This window comes from Zalophus californianus, chromosome 3, assembly GCF_009762305.2.
Source record: "Zalophus californianus isolate mZalCal1 chromosome 3, mZalCal1.pri.v2, whole genome shotgun sequence".
NCBI lineage: Eukaryota > Metazoa > Chordata > Mammalia > Carnivora > Otariidae > Zalophus > Zalophus californianus.
The window spans coordinates 179588070-179604296 of NC_045597.1; the positions used below are offsets into that span (position 1 = coordinate 179588070).

The 16227-nt window shown below is 39.4% G+C and overlaps 1 protein-coding gene and 1 non-coding gene across 6 annotated transcripts in view; both read left to right on the forward strand.

Moving 5' to 3' along the window:
- Nucleotides 1–16227, forward strand: part of SGPP2 (sphingosine-1-phosphate phosphatase 2) — a 175326-nt gene that overhangs the window by 15207 nt on the left and 143892 nt on the right. The window lies entirely within an intron of this gene.
- LOC113921151 lies at nucleotides 6432–6536 on the forward strand. Its single transcript, XR_003519552.1, has one exon. It is a non-coding gene; the product is annotated as a U6 spliceosomal RNA (small nuclear RNA).

The window sequence follows — 16227 nt, forward strand, 5'->3', positions numbered from 1 at the left end:
GCAAATATTTTCTCTAATTCTATAGGTTGCCTTTTCACTCTGCTGATTGTGTCCTTTGATGCACAAGTTTCTAAGTTTGATGTGGTCTCATTTGTCTATTTTGCTTTTGTTGTCTGTGCTTTTGGTGTGTTATCCAAGAAATCCTTGTGGCATTCAATGTCATGAAGCTTTCTCCCTTCATTTTCTTCCAGGAGTTTTGTAGTTTTAGGTCTTCTGTTTAACGATTTAATGCATTTTTACTTAATTTTTGTATAGGGTGCAAGATAAGAGTCCAGCTTCATTCTTTTGTATGTGCATATCCAGTTTTCTAACGCCATTTGTTGAAGACACTGTCCTTTCTCCATTGGGTGATCTTGGCACCCTTGTTGAAGATCATTTGACCATATATGTGAGGATTCGTTTCTGAGCTCTGAATTAAAAAAAAAAAAATTTAATTTATTTGAGAGAGAGAGCATGAGCAGTGGGGAGAGGCAGAGGAAGAGGGAAAGCAGACTCCCTGCTGAGCAGGGAGCCTGATGCAGGGCTCAATCCCAGGACCTGAGATCATGACCTGAGCTGAGAGCAGATGCTTAACCATCTGAACCCACCCAGGCACCCCTCTGAGCTCTATATTTTATTGCATTAGTCTACTGGTCTGTCTTTATGCCAGTACCACACTGCTTTGATTACTGTAGCTTTGTAATTTTTAAATTTTTTTTAAGTAAAATAAATAAACCCCAGCGTGGAGCCCAACACGGGGCTTGAACTCATGACCCTGAGATCAGAACCTGACCCAAGATCAAGAGTCAGATGCTCAACTGACTGAGCCACCCAGGCACCTCTGTAATTTTTTTTAAATCAGAAAGTGTGGGTCTTCCAGTTATCTTCTTCTTTTTTGAAATTGTTTTGGCTATTCAGAGTTCCTTAAGATTCCATCCATTAGGATGAATTTTCCTATATCTTCAAAAAAATGCCCCTGGGATTTTTGATAGAAATTGCCCTGACAGTCATTGTTCCTTAATAAATGCACTGGAGAATCTCAAAAAAAAGTGGTGAAAGTTACCAAGGCAGCAGACAGAAGCTTGATAGCTAGAAGCATGTATAATTTTCTCAACCTCTTTGTAAAATAAAACTATCACAGTAGAAAATTATACCAGTAAATGTATTTGTCTTAGTTTGTCTTTTTCTCAGATCTCTACAAATTAAATGGTGGTCCATGGACGCCTGGGTGGCTCAGTTGGTTAAGCGACTGCCTTCGGCTCAGGTCAAGATCCTGGAGTCCCGGGATCGAGTTCCACATCAGGCTCCCTGCTCAGCAGGGGGTCTGCTTCTCCCTCTGACCCTCTTCCCTCTTGTGCTCTCTCTCATTCTTTCTCTCAAATAAATAAATAAAATCTTTAAAAAAAAATAAATGGTGGTCCTTAGTAGAAAGGGAAGAGAGAATCAGTTGTTTCCTTTGAGCAATAATTTTTTTTAAGATTTATTTATTTTAGAGAGAGAGAGAGAGAGAGCAAGTGAGCAGTAGGGGAGGGGCAGAAGGAGAGGGAGAAAGAATCTCAAGCAGACTCTGCGCTGAGCAGAGCCTGATATGCAGGGCTTGATCTCATGACCCTGAGATCACAACCTGAGCTGAAACCAAGAGTTGGGCGTTTAACCAACTACGCCACCCAGGTACCCCAAGAACATAGTAATTTTAATAATAACAATAATAATAGTGATTGCCATGGTATCATATAATTTGTTTAGCATTTATGTTATATAAAGCATTTATAGTCCATTATATCATTTTATTTTAGTCCAAAGCAGCATGTCCCAAAGTTATGATCCCTGGAATACTGGTTCCTGGGAGTCATTGCCAACTACATTCTTTTATACTCTGCACTTAGGGATTCATTGTTAAAAGCTCTGAGGAGTCCTGCTGCAGATATATAAAGAAATCAGTTCAGTTTTATATAAACCAGTGTTTACCAAATGTTATGGCTACAATTTTTTTTAGTAAACTTTGTTAATGTCCCGTGAATGTAAGGTATGACTAAAGGCACTCAGGGCAGAGAATTTAAATGAACAGTTTTTATTTTTTTATTTATTTTTAAAAAGATTTTACTTAGAGAGAGAGTGCAAGAGTGTGAGAGAGAGAGAGAGAGAGAGAACACAAGCAGCAGGAGTGGTACAGGGAGAGGGAGAAGCAGGCTCCCCACTTAGCAGGGAGCCCAACATGGGGCTTGATCCCAGGACCCCGGGATCAGGACCTGAGCTGAAGGCAGACGTTTAACCGACTGAGCCACCCAGGTGCCCCTAAATGAAGTTTTTAAATGCTGCATTGCAAATATTGAGTTTGTTCACAGTGGTACAGGAAATAAGATGCATAGGACAAGGGAGCACATCAGTCAGCACAGGACTGATTTCTCCCTTCATGCCTAGAAGGAGCTAAAGCTGGGGGTAACAGTTGGCATGCATGGAGACCTGGGTGTGTTTGTCATAAGGAAACTGGACCATTTCTTCCATATGCTATACACGTGAAACTGTGTACCATCCTATTTGCAGCAATACCCTTGCTGAAAAAGAGCAAATGGATTCTGAAGTTATATTGAGCCAGGCCAGACGAGATCTGTTAGATGAGATCTATTTAATCACCTCTTCACATGATGATGATTTGGAGTATTTCCTATAGAGCAAAATAAATTACCTTTCATCCAGCATGATTAATCCTATTGACTGTTTATATATTTCTCTCCCTGGCCATGATATATTCTCCTTCCTAATTTCTTTTAAAGAATGGCTTCTTCCAAAACACTAAGAGTTCAAAACCCTTTAAATGATGTATTATTTATTTCTCTGGTCACACAGATTCCTTCAGAGTCATTACTGACTCATTCCTACAGAGTCATTAAATCCATCAACGGCTCATTTGCTGACTTAACAATCAGCAAATTTGGTTTTCAGGAGACTCAGGCGGCTGTAGAGGGCAGATCCATGAGGTGGTATCACATCCATTACCAGGATGCAGCGGCGAGGTGCTCACTTCAAACCAGGGGAACATGTGTGGGCCTGCAGCTCAGACAGTTTTGGAGGCCCTTTTTAAATAATTCAAATTATTAGACACTACATTGAATATTCACTTAGAAACATCATGTAAACGACCACCATAACAACAAAATACTTAAAGCTGACAAACTCTGGAAAGATCTCAAAGTATAGAAAAAGAAACACATATTTATTTAATATTTAGCTGATACATGACTCAATAAAATTCTTGTCTGTATATGCTTGATCGCCTATTCCTGCAACAGTGATTTTGTCCTGGTTTCTACGGGGAGACTAGAAGGAGAAATCAGACTTTCCTCTGATTGGATCAATCCAGTAATGGATTGGTGGTGAATCACGATGGTGGATGAAATGATATTTTGTTTTGTTTTGTTTTGTTGCCATGGGTGAAAGGATGTTTTTTATTTTTGATAGTGTGGAAAGATTTCTTTCGGCTTCTCAACTTACTCTTGGTACACTTTTTGGGATTGTTACCAATTTTAGGAAAACTTCTCTCAAGTGTCTTTCACAGACGAGCTGTAGGATTTCAAGGCATTTCAGAGGTTGGTTGTTGCAGAAGTGAATCTTAAATACTTTCTGAATTGATAACACTCATGGATCAGCTTGTCTTCGGGGTCCCTAATGTTGTGGCATATTACGAGGGTCATGTCAGACCCTGCACCTTCATTTATCATGGTAGACCGTGTCAGTAGAGTGGGTGTTAGAAGCATTACTAACAATTGTTCCTATAGGGGGTGCAGCTAGAAATAACTAAACTATACACAGAAGAGTCTGTGAACCACACAAATGTCCCACTAAACCAAAACTAGACGTAACCCATCAACTTTCTTAGCCATGATCCAAAAATGCCCATGGCTCCTCCTGTAGAACCCAACACAAAGGGAACTATGAGGAGAAGCTGCAGTGGGAAAGAAACAGTGGCCCCAGCCATTTGTGGTTAAAATATCATACTCCTGTAAATTTTACAAGAACATACGGCCATGGAAGCACTTACAAGTGCTCCCCATGAGGAGCCATGAAACTTAAGCTTTATTGGTTTCCTGGTAAATCCACTTCTTCATTTTTGTCCACTCCAATTTTCTTTGGTGGAGCTGCTGTAGTTTCTTTAGAAATGATGCATGTTTGCTTGTTGAACTGAAGGACCAGATCTGTCGAAAATATGACACAACCGTGTAGGAGATGTGCACATGGCTGTATTTCAGCTGGCCGATTTATTACATTTAATAGAACAATTGCTTGACATTATGGGATCAGTAACTTTTAAATCTGAGGTTAAAATCATCTCTGTAGCTTTCTAAAAATACAATACACAATACACCCAGAAATTCTGATTCGGTAGACCCAGGGTGAGGAATCTCCGATTTTCAAGTTTCCCAGCTGATTCTGATGTGCTGCCAAGTTTGAGAACCACTGATGTAGACACAATATTTGGATGAATGCCTCTGCCTGCCGCAGTTCCAGGGGACAAAATAAAGGGTGAACTTACAAAGAGGCTTTTGGTTTGGTGCAAGCAAGAGTGGTGAGTTCACCATCAAGTCAACTGCACCAGCACTTGGTAAGGAGATTGTCATAGGTTTTGTATTAGCTCAGACTCTTTTGGGTGCAAATAGAAAATCCCATTTCAAACTAGTTTAGGCATCAAAAGGAACTTATGGACTCCTGTGGCCACAATGTTCCTTTCAGGCGTGGCTGAATTGAGGTTTCACATAGCCTTCCACAGGGCATTTTCCATGGAGAGAAAGCACCCCTTTCAATAATGAGTCTTGGAAGAGAGTTTTATTGCCCCTGGCTGGGTCAAGTGTCTATTTCTGACCCAATTGCTACATCCAGACCATGGTCTGACTGGCCAGACCTGAGCCAGAGGACCACCTCAGGCCTTCAGGGTTGGTCAGCCTCACTGACCCATGAGACCTGAGAAAGGGGGGGTGGTTGTTCCCGTAAGGAAAATCAGGGTTGCAGGCAGAAACAACTGATGAATGGGTGGTTGGCTCAGTGACCTCCAGAGCCACTTCTAACTGAGGGCAGACTTGCTTTGTCTTTGCTCAGGCCTCAGACTTGCCCAGCCCTGGTGCCGTGCCCATCTGACACCCTGTTCCTGACAACTGGGGCCATGGGACTATGGGGAGGGGTGCTCTGGAAACTGTCTGGTGATCTGCGGCTTTCTGTCTCCTGTTTGGGTGAGGTGCCTGCCAGCAGTTTTGCAACAGTCCAAAATGAGATTGTGAATCAGTGGAGACTAAGCGGAGAGGTGGAGTCAAGATCCAAAGCCAAAGGAGGCAAAGTCAACAGAGGTTGACAAGAGGATGTTTCCGAAGTACATGGAGGTGTGCATGCGAGAAAGTAATTTTGGAGCAGAAGGACAGCTAGAACAACTGGCAAGGCCATCTCCTGCAGCTGTTGGGGGGCCCAGAACGGCTAACCCCACGATCCACTCACCAAACATATTTCTCCGTAACGAGATAGGTGCTTTTGTGCATTAACTATCACAGTATCACAAGTCAGTGGGAAGGCAGACCCAGAGATGGGCCAGCCGTATCCCCCTCAAGGAAGGTTCACTGTTGAGCTGTAGAGAGGTCTGTCACCGCACAGCTCCCAGCTGATGGCTCCTTCAGGGCCTACCTGGGCAGCCAACAGCAGCTGGGTCTGAGATCATGCCTGCCCTAGGCAGCCTGCATCTAGATGTGGAGTATGAAGGCCCGGCTAGTTCAGTCCACTGAGGGACAACTTTAATGGCTGTTGCTTGCTCTGCAGCTCTCCACCCGTCCAGGGGCTTTATGAGGCCTGCAGCTCCTTTTCCCCCTCTGCCCAGTTCTTCCCACGAGCTTTCACCAGCATTGATCCCCAGTGAACATCCTGAACCCCAGACTTGGTTTCAGTATCTGCTTCTGGAAAACCCACCCTGTGATAAGTATCATTAGGTTACATTTTAATCGGCCTATTTGAAGTAAGAAGAAACCTGCAACTTCCAAACTACGTTTTAATTCATAAAAAAAAAAAGAAGACGACCTAGGACTCCTTCTCTTTCACTTAAAAAAATAAGATATTGTGACACCTGAAACTAATACAACACTTAAGTGAATTATACAGGGATTTTAAAAAAAATTTTAAAATATGGATATCACATTGAAAAAAATCTAAACTGTGTATTTGCACAGTAATCAAATATAGAGTGCTTGATTCTAAGTTGGTAGTTCCTATATAATTTGTTTTTTAAGTGCAGATTTCTGGGGGGACCTGGGTGGCTCAGTTGGTTGGGCAACTGCCTTCGGCTCAGGTCATGATCCTGGAGTCCCGGGATCGAGTCCCACATCGGGCTCCCTGCTCAGCAGGGAGTCTGCTTCTCCCTCTGACCCTCCCCCCTCTCATGCTCTCTCTCTATCTCATTCTCTCTCTCAAATAAATAAAATCTTTAAAAAAATAAATAAAGTGCAGATTTCTGGAACGATACAGAGAAGATTAGCATGGCCCCTGTGGCAGATGACACACAAATTCATGAAGACTTCCCTATTTAATAAATAAATAAATAAATAAATAGTGCAGAATCCCCCCTCAGTTCTTTTTATTAGCCTCTCTTAAGAATCAGAGTGAAACATTTTCTTTGATTTTGCCAAACTTTGAGGACCCTGTAAATTCACAAGAAGTTGTGTAAGGAAAAAGATCTTCTAGTTTAATTAAATATTTGGGTAGGAAGGAGTCATTGTCTTCATCAGATGTTTTCAATCAAAAATTTTAAAAATTAAAATAAGGGGGCACTGGGGTAGCTCAGTCGGTTAAGCGTCTGCCTTCGGCTCAGGTCATGATCCCAGGGTCCTGGGATCGAGCCCCATGTGGGGCTCCCCACTCAGTGGGGAGCCTGCTTCTCCTTCTCCCTCTGCCATTCCCCTGCTTGTACTCTCTCACTCTATCTCTCTGTCAAATAAATAAATAAATAAAATGTTTTTTTTTTAATAAAAAGATTAAACTCAACACTGAAACTGTTTAGAACACGGTATTATTTTTCATTCACAAAGGCATATCGGTATCTCAAAACATATTTACATGATGATTTTGAACCTCGGTTTTATTTTATTACAGCTGTGGAGAGTATGTACTTAGTAGAGGCCTAGAGTTTTTAGAGACCCTGTTAAATTATTTTCTTTTTAAAAGGGAGTAAAATATCATAATTTAGACTCTTAAAATGTATTTTTTTAATCCAAGCCATAAAGCACACAGCTAAAAAATTGAAACAGCTCAGAACAACTTATTATGAGAAAAGACCAATCCCCACATCGGTGCTGCTCACTTCCAGCCTGTCTCTCCTGAAGCAGCCCTATTAATCATTTATGTCGTAAGTTCTGTTAGTGGTTACCTAATGCATCTCTAAATTACGTACTTACATCGCCACTTCCTGATCTGTCAACTTTGGATATTAAATATTGATTTTCTGCTATCGTGGGTAAGGATTTAGTTCCTCCATTGTCCCAGTTTGTATTTTTGTATTTCTATTTTTAGTTTTTTTGTAACTGTAAATAATATGCTGAAAACTATGTCTTATTCCATTGGTTTTCAAAGGCTCTCGTGATTGCTCCTTTTATGATGAGAATATTAACACCCTTATCCTTTCTTCTACATCTCTTCCCTCCCTTATTTCCTGACCTCTGTTCACTGTTCTCTAACTTTTATGATGTCAATGTTGATAAATTTCTATTCTGTGGTAATCATAATTAACTATGTCTAAAGGTTGGTTCTACATATTGAAATGGAAAAAAACAGTGTTCCCTCTTCTATGAGTCATGACTGGTTTATCAGAGACCCATGTCATGTGCTTTGAACATACCTCTTTGTGGTTTCATTGTCATGAAACTTGAACCTCCCCAAGGGAAATGTTCTAGGCATCAAGGTCAAATGTCTTCTCCTTTCTTATATTCTGTCAGTTATTCAGAACCACACTCCAGTTTAGTTGCTGTATATTTGAATTGTGATTTTTTTTTTAAGATTTTAGTTATTTGAGAGAGAGAGAGAGCACAAAAGCCAGGATGGAGGGGCAGAGGGAGAGGGAGAAGCAGACTCCCTGCTGAGCAGGGAGCCCCATGCGGCCTCCATCCCAAGAACCTGGGATCATGACCTGAGCCCAAGGCAGACACTTAACCAACTGAGCCACCCCGGTGCCCCTGAATTGTGATTTTTTAATTGATTTTTTTCCTACCTTCTGATTGCTTTCTCTCTTATTATTGCTGGTGAATGAAAAATAATGGGCTTTATTCACTGTTATTTGCATATCTTATTGATTCTGTTGATTGAATTTTTTTTTCTCCTTCTCCTATATCTTGGAGAGTGTCCCCTTGGAGTGCTCTGGTTTCACATTTTAACATGGGCTGATTTTTTTTTTCAGAATAGCTGCTCAAGTTTCATCTTGAAGTGTGCTTTCATTAGATGCCTGGTTAGTGACATGGTTTCTTGGATCCCTTATCATTCTCTGTCTTGGTGTTCACCTTCAGGTAAATTCTTCAGAAATAGTGTAACCTAAACTCTATGAGTTCTTGCATGTCATAAAAAGAAAATGACCATTTCCCATTCTAAGTTGATAGAGTTTGTATGGTACCCTTGATTCAAAACTATTTTTCCTCAGAAATTAGCTGCTGAGAAGGCTAATGCAGTTGAGTTTTATTTCCCGAGGGTGACCTGTTGTTGCTCTCTGGAAGATTTAGAATATTCTTTTATTCTTGGTGCCCCGAAATTTCTTGGTGATATATCTGAGCCTGGGTCTTTAAAAATTAGGAAAAATTTAAGACATATGAAGGGGCATAAAGAATAATATAATGGAAATAAAACACTGGATATTCCTTTTTTCATTTAGTCTCCTTGGCTCACGAAGGTCCCCCTTTTTAGAATTTTTATTAGTGGAATGGATTCATCCTCTGTCTCTTTTTTTTTTCTATTATCTATTTCTTTTTTTTAAAGATTTTATTTATTTATTTGACAGAGAGAGACAGCAAGAGAGGGAACACAAGCAGGGGGAGTGGGAGAGGGAGAAGCAGGCTTCCCGCTGAGCAGAGAGCCCCCCATGAGGCTCGATCCCAGGACCCCGAGATCTTGACCTGAGCCAGTCAGACGCTTAACTGACTGAACCACCCAGCCACCCATATCCCTATATTTTTAGCTCTTCTCTCATACCTGTCTGTCATACCTGAACCCAGAACCACTCTGGAGCTCTGTTGAGAAGATTGGTTCCCTTCTCCACTGCAGCTTCCTCCTAGAATATTCTAAACTGCCACCTCCTCAGCTATTAAACTTCTATCTGTTGCTGTCTTCCAGAAATTTGCTTACATCTCTCATCTGCAAGGTCACCCTCTGAATAGCTTGCTTTTATTACTGTTTTTATTCTTGTACTATTATTTTAATGGGATTTCTACAGAGAAGAGAATCAAAAATATGTGCTCAGCATGTAGATGACATCGTGAATCAAAAAAAAAAAAAAGTAAGGATTTTCCATTCTGCCCTCATTTAAAAACTTATAGACGTGTAGAAAAGCTAGCCAGTTTATGACACGTTTCTCCTGAAGGACCCTATAAGGATAAACTTCCTTATATATATATATATATATATTTGAATATAAAGCAATTAAGTTCTCATTATGAATGAGAACTCCTTGTGTCTAGTACCTGACAGGTATTGCCTCCTTGAATGCTCATTTGACAGAGGGAGAAACAGAGGCCCAGTCCAGCAGTTTACACAAGGCCACACAACTAGTAAGTGGCAATTCAGTTTCAAAACCCAGTTCTGTCTGCTTCCTACACTGTGCATGTTGCCTATGAGGGGGCATAGGCTGATACAAAGTATGAAGGATGCCAACAGAAGCAACTTCTGAGCATAAAATAAAGACCCTAAGTATCTAGTTCAATTGATTGTGGCCACAGTCCATGTGTACAACAAAGGTGACCAGAAATTCTTTGTGAAGAGAAGGTACTCTTCTTTCTGCCTAAGACTGAACATTCCGAGGGAGCAGGTTTAATTGACGCACAAGTCTTTTGTGGTAAGCAGGCTGTTGTCTTTTATTTTAGTTCTCTTCTTGAAAGGCTCTGCTGAACTCTGTCCTCAGCAAATGCACTACAATCATATTGGCATTTCAGTTTCGGAGAAAAAAATCATTAATTACAACGTACATTATTGAACACCCATAGTAGTAGGATTACACTCTGGGAAGGGCAGCATATGCACCCTGTATTAATCAATTATTACTACAAATCCAAACCATACTGACAGTATTAGACATGTGATTTTTTTTTTTTAAAGGATGGAACTGCTTTACTTACACTAATCTCATGTTTCCTTTCCTCAGTTTGAAGTTTTAAAAGACTGACATTTTCTGTGGGTTAATTAAATCAAATATTTAATACTATTTTTAAAAACCCATTTCATGACAATGAATTGAACATATGCAGATGGAAAGAAATGAGAACTGTAGCTCTCCAGATGGAAGCTCTTCAGAACAGATGCCATCATCTCGACATGTGCTCTGGAGGAAGAGGATTAATCAAAATAAGGAATAACAATGTAGTGCTTAATGGTTATGGCTGGTTCCTAATTTATAGGATAACTGACATATGTGGGGGAGTCAGAATGCAGTGAGGCCAATGCAAAGAGCCACTGCTTCATATGGTACAATTTGCAAGGGAGTCAGGAACAAGGGATATAGCTTGTCTCGTTATTTTAATTATTGTTTTAATTAATTGCTGGAAGTGAAATTGCCATCTCTAGAAACCTCGAGATAGGTACAGCAGCAAGGAGGTACAGAGCCCTCGCAAAGGGCTCAGAATACCGGTCCTCCAGCTCTGATTTTCTCTCCTTAGCAAGTTGATAGAAACACCTAACCTGGGGGAAATGTTATCAGCTAATATTATTTTCCTCAATATATCTTTTTCTACTGAGCCAATTAATCTTTAAGAAGATTTCTCTTTTTGTGCTTTATGGGCTGAGTGTTGGTATTTTGCCTGTGCTATTCAAGGAAAGAAAGGGAAATTCTTGGCAAAATAGATTTGTGTTGCAGTTGATTGGAATGGAAAGACTTGAATGATGAATTCAGATGAGTTCTGCCTATGTTCTGCCAAATTTTTTAAATAGGAGAAGGGGATCAAAAGGTTAAAAATGAGGGAAGGAAAGGAGGGAGGAAGGAAGGCAGACAGGCAAACCAGTGACAGTTTTGCAAAAACCTCTGCCCTGTATTCAGATATTTAAGCCACATTTGCCTTTGATTTCTCTCTGAAATAGCTCTACAAAACTCAAGGTATACTTGAAATTTAAGCAAGGTTAATAAAAGAACCTGTAAGCCTGGGAAAGGTATTAGAGCCAGATTCATGCCCAGATAATATTGGCCAATGAAATCATCTTTATGAGAGAGAAGACCTCAGTGGTGTAAGATACCATGATGTTATGAGAGGCTAGACCTGAATATGACCCTTAGAGTCAAGATCCTAGCAGGGCAGAAAAACAGAACGAAAGGAGACCTGAAGTATGGCTTACTAGAACCTTCCACCAGCCCCTATGCAGCCTCTAGAGCTCAACTCACTGAAGAAATGCAACATGAAATTCCAGATGATGGAAAGCCATTTCAGACAATGTTTGTACCCAGAGGGCAAGGGAGAATTGAGGCCATTGTGTAGATAACAAAGGCACATCTTTCTTTGTTGGAGATTTAGATGACTGGAAAGACAGTCTTTGGACCATGATGGGAGAAGTGCTATATGGAGCCAAGAGGATGCACTGAAGATGAGCTGCTGTGATCTCATGTAATAAGGCCAAGGACGTCTTACTTTACAGTAACATAGAATTGGATACACAGTGACATGGTGGTTTATTGGTGATAAACACCAGAGTAGTATATACTTGAGAGCACCAAAATATATAATAATCACAGTCTGAAGGAAAGTACACATTAAATGTGATATATTGGATTTGGCTTTTTAAATTATGTGAATTTATGTCCATTTTAAAGTAGAGGCTAATGATTTTTAAATGATATGTCGATTAGAGTTGGAATCTAGAAATGCTATTTTAAACTTTGCAAGTCGGGAACAATTCCACAGGATACCTTCACTGTGAATAAGGAATAACTTCAGCTCTGTCCTACTAATGCTGACCAATAACAGTGTGGGGGCTGATATGAACATCCAGCAAAATGCAGAGTTCTGAATCAATTGCCAGTGTTTAGAACATCTCAAGTGCTTAAAAGAAACTTTAAAGATGACAAATACTTTTCATTTTGCCAGCTCTACTATATTTTCAAGTTAGCTGCTGACTAGTCACAATGCTTAACTGCTAAAAGTTTAGCAAAATGTCTGTATTAAGTAGATTTATGTAATACAGGGCTTAAATGTCTTTTTTCACTGAGGAGTAAAAAGTAGAATTCATAGGGCAATGGCTAAGCACACGAGCTACAGTCAGAGAGACCCTATGGGAATCCTGCCTCTGCTCTGACAGCGTGAAAATGATTTCTAAACCCTCTGAGCCTAAATTTCTTCATTCAGGGGCCTAATAATCGTACCTATTCTTTAGGTGTTATAAAGATTAAATGAAATAAAGTACTTGATAAGTGCCTGACTTATAAGATACAAGATTTTGTTTTGTTACATTTTAATGGAAATTATTCAACATGATGCAATTTTAATAGATGAGGTTTGGGAGCATAAATACAAGGGACTTTAAACAGAAACATCAAAATTTTACATACAAAATTTCCTTCCTGATGAAATGCATAGTTTAACATGCTTACCTAGAGCCATCTTTGCAAATTTCTACCTGTGGGTGTTTTGGGCAAATAAGTGAGTTCAGTGGATTGTTTATAAAGGTTCTAACTCAAAGGAGAGGAGTGCTGAATTTATTAATTTATTGATCGATTCATTCATGACTGTATTCATTCATGAATGCAGTGATCACATTCCCTCTGTCTAGAATCTGAATTAAGACCCAGGGGAAATTTTAATCCGTGGGAGGCTGACAGGTCATTTAGAACAAGGCTGAGACAGCTAAATTGGGCCAAGCAGGAGATAAGGATGCAGAAGGAGGGACATGAGGGAGAGAGTGAGAACCAGGGCCAACATGAGTGAGAAACAATTGGGGGCTCAGGCAGAGACAGTGGGCAAGGCCTGCCAGATGGGGGCAAGGCCTTGATTAGGACTGATTCTGTTTCTAGACTCATGCACACTGATGACCCTTTGGCTCTGGGAGATTTCCCTGATACCCCAAATTTTTGCCACCTCCCTCCCCATTGTACCTACTCTTGTTTAAATGGGTTTCTATGCCTTAAAACTCCAAGAGAAGAGCCTGGTGCATAGTGGATGCTGAAAAATCACTTTCCTTTGGACTTCATAACTTTCCTGGGTTTCCTGTTGACTCAGGGTGGAAACTTTCCTGGAAGCTAGTGAGAGTCAAAACATCATACCAGTATCAGTGTCTCTTATTCTGGTGATCCTCCCAAAAAAGGACCATTTAGGGGGAATTAGTGGTATGGGACTTTGATCCTTGGCATCATTAGCTCTCCCATTTGTCTAATGCTACCAAGTTTGCTGGTTGGAAAATGGACATGATGAGGGTAGCACCAACATTCAAGTAGGTGCAGAAGGGAGGTGTCAGAAATAGGCATATTCTTTTTTTAAAAAAATTTTAAGTAATCTCTACGCCCAACATGGGGCTCGAACTCATGACCCCAAGATCAAGAGTTATATGCTCCTCTGACTGAGCTAGCCAGGTGCCCCAGAAATAGGAATATTCTGTATTGATATATCATTATTCCTCTAACTAACATGCACTTAGAGACATGAAATCTGTTGACAGTTTGGAAGACAAAGGCTCCAGGATGCTAAGTGAGGGTCCAATAAGATTGCAAGAGACAAATGCCCATTTTCCCCCAACTCTCTTCTCTATTGTGGCCATTATTCGGTGCCATATAGCCTCTTTGCAATGACCTGTCCTGGTGGGGTGTGCTATGCTGGATTAACATAATGGCCCTTCTTTAATCACTATTACTATGACTTTTTCAAAAGTCTTGAACACTGTTGACAGAAACTGCTTTATGCTAAGGCACAGGAATGTTGGGCACAGAACCTGCAGGGCTTAGTGAATGGAGGCTGAAATTCCACACTGCTAATGAAGCGTGATATTTAAGAGTTGAAGCAAATTACCTATGAGGTCTCAGCCTTGAGCTCTAGGAAGTAAATCTCTTATACAATTACAAGGTTGAATTAACTGTCCAAATTAAAAAAAAAATTAACTGTCCAAATATTATTTATTGCCTTATAATATTTAGCTCTTTATCCCCCAATGATTATTATTTACTAAATAACTATTACTAGTGTTAAGGAGTAAAGTACTACATGTAATAATAATTATTATAAATAAAGTCATTATTTATACGTATCATATAGAACTTACTATGCTAATTCAAATATCTATTTAAATTTCATATCCTGTTCATTGTATTACAATATATAACACTTTATGCCTATCTAATTACTAGTACATAGTAGTATTAGTATTTTGTACTAGTAGTCCTAGCAACTAGTGATCATTTACTACTAATAATTAGTATTGTTTAGGTATAAAACAAGCTAGGTGTAGAAATAAATATATAAATACACATACATAAATACTTGAAAATAAGGCTCTCATACACTTATAAAAATAAAGTGCTATATAATAATAATTATTTCAGAATATTTGGAAAATATAGAAAATAGAAAAAGAGGGGTGCCTGGGTGGCTCAGTGGTTAAGCATCTTCCTTCGGCTCAGGTCATGATCCCAGGGTCCTGGAATTGAGCCCCACATTGGGCTCCCTGCTTGGCGGGAAGAGGGCTTCTCCCTCTCCCACTCCCCCTGCTTGTGTTCCCTCTCTCACTGTGTCTCTCTCTGGCAAATAAATAAATAAAATCTTAAAAAAAAAAAAAAGGTTTCAGGATGAAACATTAAAAAAAAAACTAGAAAAAGAGACAGAAAATTCCATATTACACAACTCCCAAAGACTATCACTTATTGATGTGTTAGTCTATTTCCTTTTGATCTATTTTCTACACAAAAGTGGTATTATTGGTGCTGTCATTTTCCTTGATTGTGATTGTAAGCATATAGAATTTTGTATTGTACTTTTTAAAGATAATATAATATCTCTAGCATTTTCCAAATTTTCATGAGGTCTTCCTAAATGTAAATGTTCATCATAACACAGTTTTTCATCATACATTAACTTTATCATCTGTAAGTGGAAATTTAAGTTCTTTCCAAATAATTTTAATGCTTATTCTTTGAATATTTTAAAGTAAGTTTTTGTTAGAATGTAGGAGCATCTTTCTAGTATCTGTATTTTACTTGTTTAAATCTGCTTAGTTGTTTCAAAGAGTCACTCACCATATATCTTTTTAATTCATAGGAAATTTAGATATTTATACTTAAGATGCAAAGGAATTTACTAAAAAAAAAAAAAATTCTAAAGAGTCACTCCTCTGAGTCTTTCTAGTTTGTTTGAAGACAGTTTGGGAGTTCCTAGAGTCTCTGTGATCATATTCTCACGGACTCAGTCACTAATGCTAATGGTATTTTGGTTTTTGGAGGCATTTCTCCGAGAACTGTCTGGGTAAAGTGATTCAGTGTAATATTTGGAACATTTTCCTTATTGGTGTTTTGCTTGAACTTTATTAGATTTTTTTTAGAGGGGGAGGGACAGAGGGAGAAGGAGAGAGAATTTTAAGCAGACTCCACACCCAGCACAGAACTGGGCATGGGGCTCGATCTCACAACCCCAAGATCATGACCTGAACTGAAATCAAGAGTCGAATACTTAACCAACCGAGTCACCCAGGTGCCCCTATTAGATTTTTTATATAACAAAAGTGACATGATTTAACAAGTCAAACAATACAGAAACATTTAAGAAATGTAACAATCTGCTCTCTACTCCTGCCCCCCAAGATAAATGTAACAGTTTGCTGTGTAACCTTCTGTGTCCTTATGCTCATGTTTATGTATATAACCGTGATCATTTAATGATATGTGATACACACACACACACACACACACACACACACACACACACACACACACACACACCCCGAGGGGGAGTTTGGGATTTTTTGTTATTTGAAAATACCATTACACCACATACATTATTCTACAATGTCTTTTTTCACTTAGTAATATATATATCATGGGTATCTCCAAAGCAATAATATACACCT